The following is a 15,668-nucleotide window of genomic DNA, read 5'->3' as shown; positions in this document are numbered from 1 at the left end:
TAAACTCTTTAATATAGTAATCATATAGTGTTTTTATACTCACCATTACTAACACAATCTGGAAACTCAGCAAACTAATGCTTAGTTTAGAGAACTGGAAATGTAAGTGCAGCTTCCCCAAAATAAACATGAAAAGGAAGATTGTTTTATAGTTAAGCTTTAATATTACACTTTGCATCAGCTTGGGAAATCTTTCTTCCAGTTTTCACAGAAACATAAATATCATGAGGTGTGTAGTCTAATTTCTTTAATTTACAGCTAACTAAGAAACGGTTGGCCAATCTCTGGTGAGGGAATTTACTACTTCCTAGGGCACATATACCTGTTCAGACAGCCCTGACAGCAAGTTTTATAGTAAGCTGAAATTCATCTCTCTGTGACTTCTACAGACAACAAAATCATTCACTCTACCCATCCTTTTGAAAACAGTGTTGCCATTTGGCTTTTCTTCTTTAGATTAATTCTTCCTCATCTCCCTTCATATATTGGTTAGTATGCATTCTGCTATAAGAAATAACAAACCCTCGTGCAAATAAACTTAAACAATATGGAAAATTATTACCTCACATTACAGTTAAGAGGTAGGGTGGACTCCAGTGCTGGTTGATTTATCTATTCAAAGATGGCATCAAAGACTCCAAGTTTTTCTTTTTCTCTTTTTTCTTTCTCTCCTTGGTAATTCTTAGTGGTATCTTCATCTTTAGGCTGGTTGGAAGATAGCTTCTTTTCACTTGTCAGACAAGATAAAGATGAGAGATTATCTTTTCTTACACATCTCTCTTAAGAAAGAGATATATTTTTCCAGACCCCTCAGCAGGTTTCATGTCTCATTAGCAAAAATTGGGCAACATACCCATGCCTGAAGCAATTTCTGGCAATCATGATGAGATTACCGTGATAGAAAAATTATCTGCAATGAAGCAGTCAATCACATTTCTACTTCACCTGGTTTTCACATGCTTTTTTGTTCTCTTCTTGTAAAAGCTTCTCCCAGCTCTTTTGAGATATAATTGACATATAACATGGTATAATTTTAAGGTGTACAATGTTGATTTGATATATTTATATATTGCAATTTGATTACCACGGTAGTATTAGCTAGCACTCCATCATCTCACGTAATTACTATTTCTTTTTTGTGGTGAGAACATTTAAAATCTACTTTATTTGTTCTTCTTTATCCAGGTGATTACAAACTACTGGATTTTAACCCCTTAAATATTGAAGGTCATTAATAAGTCACTATTTCGTGTTACCACCAAGCTGTACCTAGTAGGAAAGTCTTCTGATAGCACTTTGATAAATATCCAGGAAATAAACAAAAATTTCAAGTATTTATTAAGTTTAAAAAAGGTTAATTAAAAAAAAAAGAAGGGAGGGGGAGGGATTCCTTATGGAAAAAAGAAAAAAGTGTTGATTTATTTGTATATAATCTATACATATCTTTAGAGTGTATTTTTGTATTTTTTGTACCTTGTAAATTATTTTAGATTTACATTCAGTTTAGTACATGAAAATCCCCATACACTCAAAAACAACGATCTCATGTGTTGAAATATGTCATGAGCTTATCCAAAAGTATAGTTGGTTGTTTTCAAGCAAAAACTATATTTTTGTCTCTGGTGACAAATTTTGTTCTTTTCAAGGTAAGAAAGAAAGAACTGAGGCTTTTTGATTTTTCTTTCTTTTCCACCAAGCTCATTCTGGGTAGTAATTAAAAGTATAATTGGTAAAGTAAATGGGTATTTATTATACTTTTATGCCCACAATGATTATAATGAGACTTACACAATTGCCAATATAAAAGAATAAAATCAAACAGAAGCAAAGAAAGCTATCAAATGTTTAAATTCTTTCCTAAGACAGAATTGAATGTTGAGAGAAGTTGTTTCAGTAAGCTATACTAGCTGCAGCTTCACAATAATTGAAAATTTCTGATAATACCAGGTGCTCATCAAATATACACACAAACACATTCCCTGGCGATCATAAAATCTAAGCAAGAAAAATTATCGAGTTTTTCTTTCATTGCTTAGATTATTACTTAGCTGTCACATAAATATTTGGCAGATTCCAATAGTATACATACTATTCCAATAGTATACATATATGATACAAGAAGCCTCTTTTCTTCTCTAACTGTTGGGAGAAATTTTTTGTTTCATTTATTATTTAATTCATTTATGAAATAGTCTTGAATAAAGCCCTTTCTAGGTACCATGGGGACAGGATAAGAACTAGTTCCTGTATTCTGATTACATTATTTACAAAGCTAATACTTCTCTCTTCTGAAATCTTCTAATATGCAGTAAATGGATCATAAAAGTATGGTCCCATAAAGGCAAAGAGACTTGGAGAGGCAACATAATAGATGAGAGGTGTAGATCAACTTATGAAGGGAAAAAACCCAGAAGGATGAATAGTGACTGTCTTAGTTTTCTGTTATTCTGCTCTGCTAAGGGCCAGCAGAAAGGAAAACCAACAAAACATCAAAATGCAGAACTCGGGACAGGTTTAGGAAGTGAAGGACCCATATGTCGAGGTGGGGTGTGGATTGATTGACAGTGTTGTAGCAAGTTGTTAAAATGGGACTCGTTTTCTGCTAAGGTCTCAACAGATGGAGAGAAAACCATAAAGCTGAAAGAATTCTTGCCTTCCAAAAGATAAACCAAAAATGACAGCGATGACAACAACGAGGTTGTAGCAAAGCACCCATCGAATAGACACAGAAGTATTAATCATGAAGGGACCAAGACGGAACTTTTTTTTTTAAGGGAGTTACAAGAACTTTGGAGACAGCGTGCTGTAATATTTCTCCTCTCTACTCTAGCCCTCCATGAGGCTGAATTTGAATTAAGAACTTTAGTTTGGTCCCAGAGTCACGTGCACTAAAGTTGGACTCCTTCTGGAGAAGTTTAAACCTTGCTGCACTGGGGGCAAGTGGAGACAGGAGTTTCTTTCCATGTTCAGATGTGGACCTCCTGGGTGAGCAAGACCCACCCTGGATCATTTAATAGGGAACCTCCGTCAAGATTGCTTCTTGCCATGGGCAGTACTACAAAGGGACTGCACTTGTACCCATAGAGACAGAAGCTTAAGATTTTGTTTGTTTTCATCATCTTCTATTTGAATGTATTGTTAAATGTCCAGCCAGAGGAAAGGCACTGCCTCATTGAGGCAGCTGCAGTCAGATGTTCCCTCGGGGGGATCTCACAAGAACTAACTAACTAACCTCAGGAGGAAAAGAGTCAACTTTCCAAATAACATGAAAACCTGATGGTGACAGAACCTGTTAAATAAGGCCTTTCTTTTCCCTCCTCACTTATTCTTCTATTATCCCAACTCTGGAGGAATAAAGAACAAGGGGCAGGCAGCTGGTGGAAGGGAGGAGAAGGAGCTGGGCAGGCCTGGGAAATAGAGAAGAAGGTCAGTAGCTCCCTGTCTTCCATATTGAGGTTGTTAGAGATTCCTATTGAAGGGGCATAGAACTGGGGAAAGAAGACTAAACTTTAAATTCAGACAAAAATCTTTGATTATTAAGCTTAATGCACATGTTCATTACTGAATTAAGACAGTTGTTAGGTCTACAAGTGACTGAATAATATTTTTTTTCAATTGTGAAATATCCTACATATCCAGAAGAGTGTATAAACCATACATGTGACATATATATCATATATGTGAAGTTAATAATTACAAAGCAAACACTATGCAACCACTACCCGAGTTAAGAAATATAACATTTTCAGACTTTTCTAATTTTTTCTTTAGTTTTGCCAAGATTTATTTATCTTTTTTATTCTTGATAAATATTTATTTCCAGCATTTTTTTTCTTTTAGAATTGATGTTGCTATGAACATTCTTGTATGTGTCTCTAGGGATTATATTTCTTATACAAACTCAGAGTCAGAGAATATGCATTTCTTTACTAGAAGTTTACCAGTTTAGACCCCCTCGCAACACTGCATGAAATTTCCTGTTGTTTTATGTGTTCACCAACACTGATTATTATCTGCCTTTTTGATTTTTGTCAATTAGTAGATACAAAATGTATTATAGTTTAACAAAGTTCTTTGATCATCAATGAAATTGATCACCTTTCCTTATGTTTATTAACTTTTTTGGATTTTCTTTTTTCTGATATGGCTGTTCAAATAATTTGCCCATTTTTAGTTTAGGTTGTTTGTCTTTTTCTTGCCAATTTAAAAGAGTTTAATATATATTCTAAATACTAGTCCTTTGTTAATTATATGTTGTGAAAAAGTATCCCACCTGGTAATTTGTCTTTATTCTCTTCGGCTTTTCCTGAATCACAAAATTTCAATTAAACACATTTCAATTATACACACAATTCAATTTACATTTCATACATACAATTCAATTTAATGCCCTTGATTTATAGTCTTTTTATTTTTAATAAGTACTTTCTGTGTTTTAAGAAATCCTATCCTTTTAAAGATGATGAAGATACATTCTTATTTTATCTTCTAAATTTTTTAGAAATTTCCTTTTCACATTTAGATCTTTAATCCCATTGGAATGTAGTTTTGTGTATTTTTTGAGATAGGATCCTTTTTCTTTCCAATTTTTTTCCCTTATGGTTACCCAGTTGTCCTGGCACCATTTAATGAAAAGGTGCCCTTTACTTTGTTGATGTGTATAATCATTTTGGTTTTATAAAAAACATCCATTTTATTAGATCTGTTTCTGGGCTATTTATTCCGTTCCATTAGGCTATTTGGCTATCCCTATATAATATCGTACTGTTCAAAGAATATAACTTTATATATGCTTGAAATCTATAGAAAAATAACCATCATGTTGTTTATTAATAGTGTCAAGAATATTCTTGGCCCTTTCTGTTTTCAAATAAATTATAGAATTATATAATATAACTATATACTATAAGAAATATAATTCTATAAACTATAGAATTATAGAATCAGTTTTTCAAGTCCACATGGAAGCACACACAAAAACCTCATTGGGATTTTTTTTAAATTGAAGTATAGTTGATTTACAATGCTGTGTTCAGTTCTGCTGTACAGCAAAGTGATTCAGTTATCCATATATTCTTTTCCATTATGGTTTATCAGAGGATATTGAATATATTTCCCAGTGCTATACAGTAGGACCTTGTTGTTTATCCATTCTATATATAATAGTTTACATCTGCTAACCCCAAACTCCCAGTCCTTCCCTGCCCCAATCCACTTCCCCTTGGCAACCACAAGTCTGTTCTCTATGTCTGTGTTTCTGTTTCATAGATAAGTTCATTTGTGTCATATTTTAGATTCCACGTATAAGTGATATCATATGGTATTTGTCTTTCTCTTTCTGACTTACTTAACTTAGTATGATAATCTCTAGGTCCATCCATGTTCTGCAAATGGCATTATTTCATTCTTTTTTATGGCTGAGTAGTATTCCTTTATATATATGTACCATATCTTCTTTCTCCATTCATCTGTCAATGGACATTTAGGTTGTTTCCATGTCTTGGGTATTGTGAGTAGTGCTGCTATGAAAATAGAGGTACATGTATGTTTTTTGGTTTTTGTGGGTTTTTTTGGCCGTACTTGGACCTCTCACTGTTGTGGCCTCTCCCACCGCGAAGCACAGGCTCCGGACGTGCAGGCTCAGCAGACATGGCTCATGGGCCCAGCCGCTCTGCGGCATGTGGGATCTTCCCGGACCGGGGCACGAACCCATGTTCCCTGCATCAGCAGGCAGACTCTCAACCACTGCGCCACCAGGGAAGCCCTACATGTATCTTTTGAATTAGAGTCTTCTCCAGATATATGCCCAGGAGTAGGATTGCTGGATCGTATGGTAACTCTATTTTTAACTTTTTAAAGAATCTGTTTTCCATGTGGCTGCATCAACTTACATTCCCACCAACAATGTAGGAAGTTTCCCTTTTCTCCACACCCTCTCCAGCATTTGTTATTTGTAGACTTTTTATTGATGGCAATTCTGACTGATGTGAGATGGCAACGCATTGTAGTTTTGATTTCATTTCTCTAATAATGAGAGATGTTGAGCATCTTTTCATGTGCCTGTGGACCGTGTGTATGTCTTCTTTGGAGAAATGTCTGTTTAGGTCTCCTGCCTATTTTTCAATTGGATTACTTTTTGTTGTTGTTGTTGAGTTGTATAAGCTGTTTGTGTATTTTGGAAATTAAGCCCCTGTTGGTTACATTGTTTGCAAATATTTTCTCCCATTCTATAGGTTGTCTTTTCATTTTGTTTATGGTTTCCTTTGCTGTGCAAAAGCTTGTAAGTTTAATTAGGTCCAATTTGTTTATTTTTGCTTTTATCAATATTTCTATTGCCTCAGGAGACTGACCTAAGAAAACATTGGTACTATTTATGTATGGGAATGTTTTGCCTATGTTCTCTTCTAGCAGTGTTATGGTGTCTTGTCTTGTTTAAGTCTTTTAGCCATTTTGAATTTATTTTTGTGTATGGTGTAAGAGTGTGTTCTAACTTCATTTACATGCAGCGTCCAACTTTCCCAACACACCTTGCAGAGGAGACTGTTGTTTTCCCATTGTATATTCTTGCCTCCTTTGTCAAAGATTTATTGATCATAGTGTGTGGATTTATTTCTGGGCTCTCTATTCTGTTTCACTGATCCACATGTCTGTTTTTGTGCCAATACCACACCATTTTGATTACTGTAGCTTTGTAGTATTGTCTGAAGTCTGGAAGTGTTATGCCTCTTGCTTTATTCTTTTCCCTCAGGATTGCTTTGTCAATTCTGGGTCTTTTATGGTTCCATTTAAATTTAGGATTATTTGTTCTAGTTCTTTGAAAAATGTCATGGGTAATTTGATAGGGATCACGTTAAATCTGTAGATTACTTTGGGTTGTATGGCAATTTTAACAATATTAATTCTTCCAATCCAAGAGCAACCACATTGGGATTTGGATTTGGATTACAAGTGATCAATTGATCAATTCAGAGACAATTTACATTTTACATTACTGTCTTCCAACAGGGCATTTCTCTCATTTTTATGTAGATCTGTTTTAATATTTGCTATGGGTTGAATTGTGTCCCCTCCAATATCATATGTTAAAATTCTGACTCTCAGTGTGACTGTATTTGGAGATAGGGCCTTTAGGAGACAATTAAGTTTAAATGAGGTCATAACAGTGGGTCCCTAAATCAGTAGCACTGGGGACCTTATATAAAGAGGAAAATAGAGCCGTATCTTTCTCTCTCTGAAAGCATAAAAAGCGTAGGTCATGTGAGTACATAGCGAGACAGGGGTCAATATGCCAAGAGAAGAGTGAAACCTAACTTGTGAACCCTCAGAATGAAATCTACCTCCTGCCACCTTTATCTTGGACCTCCCAGCCTCCAGAACTGGAAAGAATAAATTTCTATTGTTGAAGCCACCTAGTCTGTGGTATTTAGTTAGGCAGCAAGTAGACTAAAACAGTAGTGCTCAATGTTCTCCACAGAGAGAAAGTAGATTCCTGGGCACTTCATACTTTTGATGCTAATCTACTTAAACATTTCATTTTTCTGTTTGTTACAGAAAAATGAAACTGATCTCTGTATTTGACCTTGTGTCAATAAATCTTACTAATCTCCCTTGTTAAATGCCAAGTACTAATCTAAAAATTCTTTTACAGTATTCTAAAGTGACAATAATACTTGTGAATAATGAAAGTGTATTTCTTTCTTTGCAATCTTGATTTTTCTTCCTGGACTTACTATGCTGACAAGGACCTAATTCATAGGGCCTGAGGTAGAATCTGAGAATCTTCATTTCTGACCATATCCTGGGATGATTCTTGCAAGTTTATGGAACTCCAGCTTAAAATAATTATATTGGGTCATAAAGATCTGGTGCTATTGGCAGATATATGTTGATTAGCTCACATTTGTTGTTTGATTCATATTTCTCTTCATAATAACAATTTATGAAAAGTTAAATGTATCTCTAGCTCAGCAAAATGCAAACAGAGGTATCTGTGTCAGAGGAGGCGCCTCCACCAGGGGAAAGGCAGAGTAGAAAACTGAAGGGCAGAGAAATAGTGAGATAGGTGACACGGAGAGGGAGATACTTAACGAAAATTAATATCAGATTTCCTCGTACACTCCAAGCTCACAAGGAGCTCTTCTTGAAGTTCTCCTTTGTCTTACAGGTCAAATATAAACTTCACCAAATCTGTTAAGCCCTCCTTTTCCCCTGAATAACTACCCCTTCTGCCTCTAAAAAAAATACATTAAGTCCAACCTCAACATGCTTACTTCCACATGGCAATATGGACTACTACAAGGGGGTCAAACAAGAAATACATTTATTTTACAAGTAAAATGAAATAAATATGTACTTTAAAAATAATATTTAAAGGCAGAGGTAATTTCAGGTGAATAATGGGAACAGATTCATCAAAGAGATAACAACGGAACTGAATTTTAAAAGAGGTAAGAATTCAGAATGTAGGCATGGGGACTTCCCTGGTGGCACAGTGGTTAAGAATCTGCCTGCCAATGCAAGGGACATGGATTCCATCCCTGGTCCAGGAAGATCTCACGTGCTGTGGAGCAACTAAGCCTGTGTGTTACAACTACTGAGCCTGCTCTCTAGAGCACGTGAGCCACAACTACTGAGCCCGTGTGCCACAACTACTGAAGCCCGTGAGCCCAGAGCCTGTGCTCCACAACAAGAGAAGCCACTGCAATGGGAAGCCCACGCACCACAACGAAGAGTAGCCCCCGCTCGCCGCAACTAGAGAAAGCCCGCATGCAGCAATGAAGACCCAACACAGCCAAAAATAAGTAAATAAAATAAATAAATTTATTTTTAAAAAATGTAGGCATGGGAAGGCACAAAGTATGCCATTAGCTAGAGGACATGGGTATTTAGCAGTGGATGACAAAGCTTGTGAGTCAGCTTAGTAATGGATTTTAGAGACTGTTGAGGCCAAGCAAAGATGTGAGAATATATGCTAGAGAAAGGTAACGTCATCTAAGGTTTTTGGATGGTCACGTGACACATACAAAATTAAATTGGGGCATGTTGTACAAGAAAGAATGAAGGAAGGAAAGAATTGGAGCGAAGGTAACCATTTAGTAAACTGTAACTTAGAACACAATGAGGACCCAGTGTAAAAGGGCAGTGAAAGTAGAATAAAGAATGTTTAAAGAATGCTCTAAAAATTCACCAACATAAAAGTCACTGCTGGGGGAAAAATGCCTTCAGATATTACCTAACACTCCTATTTCCAGAAAGCCTCATAACGGGGACTGCTCCCCCTTTCTAAACCTAGAAAATACATTGGATGAGACTCAACATATTCTGTAGAATCAGATCACTAATCAAGAAAGTGTTCTTCTGTAGAAGGATTAAAAAAGAAACAGCCTATGATTTCTGAAATCATTGTGCTTTTGGAAAATATCAGGCCCTGGTTTGTATTCAAGAGGAGTAATTTCAGGAGATTTCTCTGACGCAATCCTCTAAAATTTTGTCAGGGTGACAATACCTTGTTTATCCCCTGATGAATGTATTATTTGTAAAGAACCACTGTGGAGATCTGATGTGTCAGTTGATGTAAATGCTGCCAGTTTGCTTTTGTTGGAGCAGCATGGCAATCACCCTCACACTGCAGTGAATAAGACCTTGACAGTTGCTTCTGTGAATGTCTGATCCATCTTCATAACTTAGGCAGACAGAGGTGGAGAGGGAAGAAGGAAGAAGGAAGAGTCCTTTTATATCCATATTTTCCAGAACTCCACTGACAGACTGTGCAATTTATGATTTAGACTGTATGGAAAGCTAGGGAATGTCTCACTTCCTTTGCAGCTTAGCTTCTTTGAAAACAAAAACAGCATGCTTTGTCAGCAAGTCAGGCATATGGCTTTAACTTTTATGTGGAATATTCAATTGTCTAAGTGTGTAGCCAAAAAAATATAGAATTTCTTATATTGGCATTATTTTACTTTATACATGTGGTTTGATTTAGCATATGGTACCTTGAAGAATTTATTTCTTCTTTGGACTCTCTTACCTTGGTCAATGTCACCACCTTCTATCTGTTCAGTTGTTTATGTTAAGGATCATGGAGTCCTTCTCGACTCTTGCCCTACTTGAAACATTTACACTGTATATTCCAAGTCATTCCCAAATCCTTGCACCCCTCCCCATGTCCATGGCCTCTGCTCTATTTTGGCTTTTTTTAGCTCTACTCTAAATAATTTCAATAACGTATTAACGTGTTCTTCACTCCAGTTTCCCCTCAAAAAACTGATCCTTTACACTGCTGCAGAGGTTGCCATATTCAAAGGTAAACTTCTTTATTCTTTATCTCATTTTCTCCTTTGTTTAACATCTCCCAATCTCCACCCTCACCTCCCAGAATTTCTTGTACAGATAAGTACAAATAACATCCATGCAATATCTTCCAAAATATGAATTCAGCAATTTTTGTGACTTCATGACTTTCACAGTTGCCTACATGAACTGCTCCCCCTTTTCTAAACCTAGAAAGTACATTGGATGAGACTCAGCATAGATGTTTCCTCCTACATGTAACTTTCCCATCTTCTCTACATTTAGGCATTGTGAACATGCCCACTCTCTGTTCCAATAGCATTTTTATAGATTTCTATTAGACATTTTTATTTCTTTGTAGTTATTTTATGATATGGCATCTTGTCCATGTATCAGACAGATTGTGCTTTCTTCCAACCTTTCGTAGCTAATTACCACTAATCACTTGCATAAAGAAATCTGGTGCTATCAAAATGAACACAACAAAAACTGCTTTATTTTTTCCCAAAAAGGATATATATATATATATATATATATATATATATATGTGTGTGTGTATGTGTGTGTGTGTGTGTAGATATATATATATATGTATATATATATATATAAAATTCTAAGCCTTCTGTAAATTCTTTAGCAATTTTTGTGAACACCTTTCCCTTGAGTAGTATCATTGGTTGAGATGTACTGAAATATCCTTATTTATTACTTGAGTCCTTAGCATAATTCCCAGTGAAGAGAAAGCACTCAGTTGACTTGTTAAATGGCTGACTCAAGGGATACTTTTTAATTCAGTTATTTCTTGTAGCTCTGGCTTATCATTATCATAGCTCCTCAGTGCTACTTTTCAAGCATGCTCTTTGAACACGCTTGTAAAAATCCTTGATCATTTGAGGATTATGTAATCCAGAAACATCACCTTCTATTTCTCTTTTTTTTTCCCTTCTATTTCTCTTAATCACTGTCATCTACTGACCGGCTGACACTTACCTATTGAGCAAAATTTTAGCACCAACCATCTTTTCCTTTAACCCAACTCTTAATCTGTATCCTATATTAATTTAATAGTTATAGGGTTAACTTCCTGCTGTTTCTACCTTTCTATTTTCTTGAATTACTTATTTATCAACTCCTTATCATTAATTTCCTCATATGTGTTTTTTCTTCAAAATATAAAAATACTCTTATGCCCTCAACCTTGCAGTAGCAACAAATCTTTTTCTTCTTCACAGTTAAGTCTCTTGCAAGAGTTGTATGCATTCTTCAATTTTCTTCTTTCTCTATTTTCTTCAAACTGCTGCCATCTAGCTTCTGTCTCTATGACACCAATTAAATCATTTTCAACAGTGATCTCTTTTTTTGCTAAATTCAGTGGACAATTTTGTGTTCTTTTGTTTCTTAGTCTCTACCATGTGACATTATGACTTACTTCATTCTTTTGGAAGGCTTGCTTTGGCTATATCATTCTCTCTCTCTAATCGATCCTTTCTGTGTCTATCCAGGTTTCTCTTCCTTTTTCTGTTCCTTAAATATTGGTGTTCCAGCATTCTGCCCCTGGCCTCTTTCTATCAGACTAGTCTGAGTATATCTTTACCTGTATAAAGTCCTTCCATAGATTCCCAGTGCTTCCCAACAACACTGCTGCTTCTCAGCCTGGAATTCTAGACTATCTGCGCCCTGGTCTTCACCAGCCTCATGTTAATTAATGTTCCCTCCCATTTCTCATGATGTGTATCTTACACAAGTGATTTAATTTCTCATTAACTCAATTTATCCAAATTTAAAATGGGAACACTAGTAATACCTGCATCAGTATTGAAAGGATTTTATGAATAAATATTTGTAATATGTAACATACAACAGTTCTCGGGACAAAGCAATTAATAACGTTATCTACTGTTCTTGTTTAAGTATTTACTTTCTCCACACAATATTTTTTGGAAAACACTCTATGGATAACATGCATCTGAATCAACCGGGGTGACTTTGTTAAAAAAATAAAAAAACAGATTCCTGGCCTCATAGTAGACCTATGAATTATAATCTCTGAGGTTAGGTTTTAAACCTGTTCATTTTTAGCTACTATCCAAGGTTATGAGCTTTAAAAAAAAAAAAAGGTATATATATCTCTGGAGGCACATAAAGATTTGCCAAAGAAGGGTAGGGGCTCAAATAGTTCTAAGTGAATCAATTTCCAAATTTTCAATTTCCACGAGTGCTATTCCTAAAACTAATCTGCCTGAAAATGTACTTGGGTTATCCTGGTTTTCTTTTACCACATTCCCACTTATACTGGGTCTTTTTCTAGTTCACATAACTAGGCCTTGTCTAACAATGGCCCAGCATCACTGCCATGTGCAATCCCCCAGGATGCCAAATACAGAGATAATTTAAAATATCAATGTTGATGTTGAGAAGGTAAATGTCACTAATGACTAGAAAATAAATCTTTCTGCAAGTACAGTGTTTTCTAATTACTCCCTTTCAACAAAATTAAAAGAGAACTAATTGAGTTGTCAGCTTTTAGATCACTGAACATAATTTTTGATAATGGATTACTGCAATTTGCGGCATGTAGCTCACAAGTAGTTCAGAGAGTCATGTTATATTGCTATTATGAAACTCCTTCCAATCTCATCTACATTTTTATGTGAACAAAGTTTGTCAGTGATTATTATTTTAAAAAGTCAGGAATTGATTGGTATTAAAACCCTTCTCATTCTGGCCAAAAAAAATATTCACCCTTGGTTACATGATCTAAATTGGAAGAGAGTACCTTATATCTCATTAAAGGTTGAATTTACAATGAAATTTTACTTTTATGTTACATTTTGTTATCAAAATTTGAAATGTATTTTCAGTCTTTTGTTAAAACACGTACTAATACTAATCACAATGATGACTCAATCCTGAAGAAAAAACTTAAGACATAGAACTTTATGGTCATAGACTGTTTTTAACATTAATTTAAAAATTATCATAGAACTATGATAATGTGAACATTAAGATTCTTGATCATAAGATATTTAAATTAAGACTAAATTCTCCAGTGAAAATAAAACGGACAAATGAGTTAAAAGAGAAAAAAATGAATATTGTTACTTTTTCAACTATTGAATGAGTTTTTCACTTTTTTTAAATGCTGGGTATCAAATCACTATGGTATTTTTATTCCATTGGATACATTAAAAAGAATGACTAAACACATATTTTTTAATGCTTGTATTTACAGTACTCTGGAGGTTGTACCCTTTGTAACTATTTAAAATTATGTTGGAAAGCTTTAGATATCAAGTTGAATATGCGAAAGGTAGTTTTCCAAAATTATCTTAGGATAATACACAAACAAAAATCAGAACCCAAAATCACTTGAAGAACACTGAAAAAAAGTGGCTCTCATATACACTAATCTTTGAGAACCAATATACTCCATGACATACTGCTTTTATAAGGGGTATAAAAACTCAGGGGCATATCATGGGATCAAGTTACTTTGAATAGTGTCCCAAAAAGCACTGAATGCCTTAAAGAAAATGACGTTATGAGAAAGTTCTGTTAATTAGTATTACACTATTACCTAGAGAATATCATACTTTTCATTCATTCATTAGCTAATCCTTCATTTAATTAATATTTGTTGATCACCAAATGTTTTCAAGAACCTGCTCTAGTTGTGAGGACTATAGATATGAGTAAATTGGGATCTGTGAATTCAGTAAGCTCAGAAAATAGTGAGATGCACACACATACAGATAACTAAATATAATAAAATAAATAACCATAATAAAAATAGGGACATTATGCTTTGAGATGGTGGCAGGAATAGTGTTGCTTTTTTTTCAGTTATATATATATATATATATATATATATACACACACACACATATATATATATATACATATATATATACCTATATATGAATATATACTTTTTCAGATTCTTTTCTGTTATAGGTTATTACAAGATATTGAGTGTAGTTCCCTGTACTATACAGTAGGTCCTTGTTGTTTATCTATTTTATATATAGTAGTGTGTATATGTTAATCCTAAACTCCTAATTTATCCCTGCCCCATCCCCTTTCCCCTTTGGTAACCATAAGTTTGTTTTCTATGTCTGTAAGTCTATTTCTGTTTTGTAAATAAGTTCATTTGTATCATTTTTTTAGATTCCACATATGAGTGATATTATATGATATTTGTCTTTCTCTGTCTGACTTACTTCACTTAGTATGATAATCTCTAGGTCCATCCATGTTGCTGCAAATGGCATTATTCCATTCATTTTTATGGCTGAGTAATATTCCATTGTATACATATACCACATCTTTATCCATTCATCTGTCGATGGACATTTAGGTTGCTTCTATGTCTTGGCTGTTGTAAATAGTGCTGCTATGAACATTGGGGTGCATGTATCTTTTCAAATTAGAGCTTTCTCTGGATATATGCCCAACAGTGGGCTTGCTTGATCATATGGTAACTCTGTTTTTAGATTTTTAAGGAAACTCCATACTGTTCTCCATAGTGGTTGTACCAATTTACATTCCCACCAACACTGTAGGAGGGTTCATTTTTCTCCACACCTTCTTCAGCATTTGTTATTTTTAGTCTTCTCATGGCCCAGCTCAGTATTTATATTTTCTGGTAGTGGGCTACAGTAAAACTGAATATCTATTTGTAGACAAACACACTCAGATCTGAATCTTAGCTTTTCCCTTTACTAACTGTACAGCAAGTAAATCCTATTTTTCTAATGTATAATCTCAGACTATTTCTCAAAATGTTAATTATGAAGAATAAATGAGAGAAATACAAGGTGCCCCACAGAGTGATGGGAAACATGGTGCATAAAACTGTCTACTTTCCCCCTTTTTTGCCTTTGATTCTCTTAGAATAAGATTCTAATTTTTTATCGGGAGCCCCTTTTACTTCTCCAATCTCATTTCATCTAATCTCTCCCTTACTCATTATGTACCACCCAGATGCTGCTTTTCTGCTAAGAATTCCCCTAAGGAGCTGCACATATTTTATTTTCATGTTGGCATCTTCTACTTGTGGAACAGTTAGCTTCTTTTCTTTTAGTTCTCAGATAAAATTTGGCCTCCAAAGAATCTTACCTGAATTTTTGTCTATGTAGCCCCTGAACCATTGTTTTCTATCACATTTTTTTGTTTCATTACACTTTGCTCAATTTATTTACTTAAATTTCTGTGTGTATTATATATATACATACATGTATATATGTATATACACACACATATATAAATATACATACACACATATACATATTCTATTCCTATAGATCTGAGTTCCATGAGGGCATGGATTGCATCTTCTTCTGACAAAAAACAGGTACTCTAAAATATCTGTTGAT

The sequence above is a fragment of the Stenella coeruleoalba genome, assembly GCF_951394435.1.
Source record: "Stenella coeruleoalba genome assembly, chromosome: 11".
Lineage (NCBI taxonomy): Eukaryota > Metazoa > Chordata > Mammalia > Artiodactyla > Delphinidae > Stenella > Stenella coeruleoalba.
Note: the sequence above shows the minus strand (reverse complement) of the source record.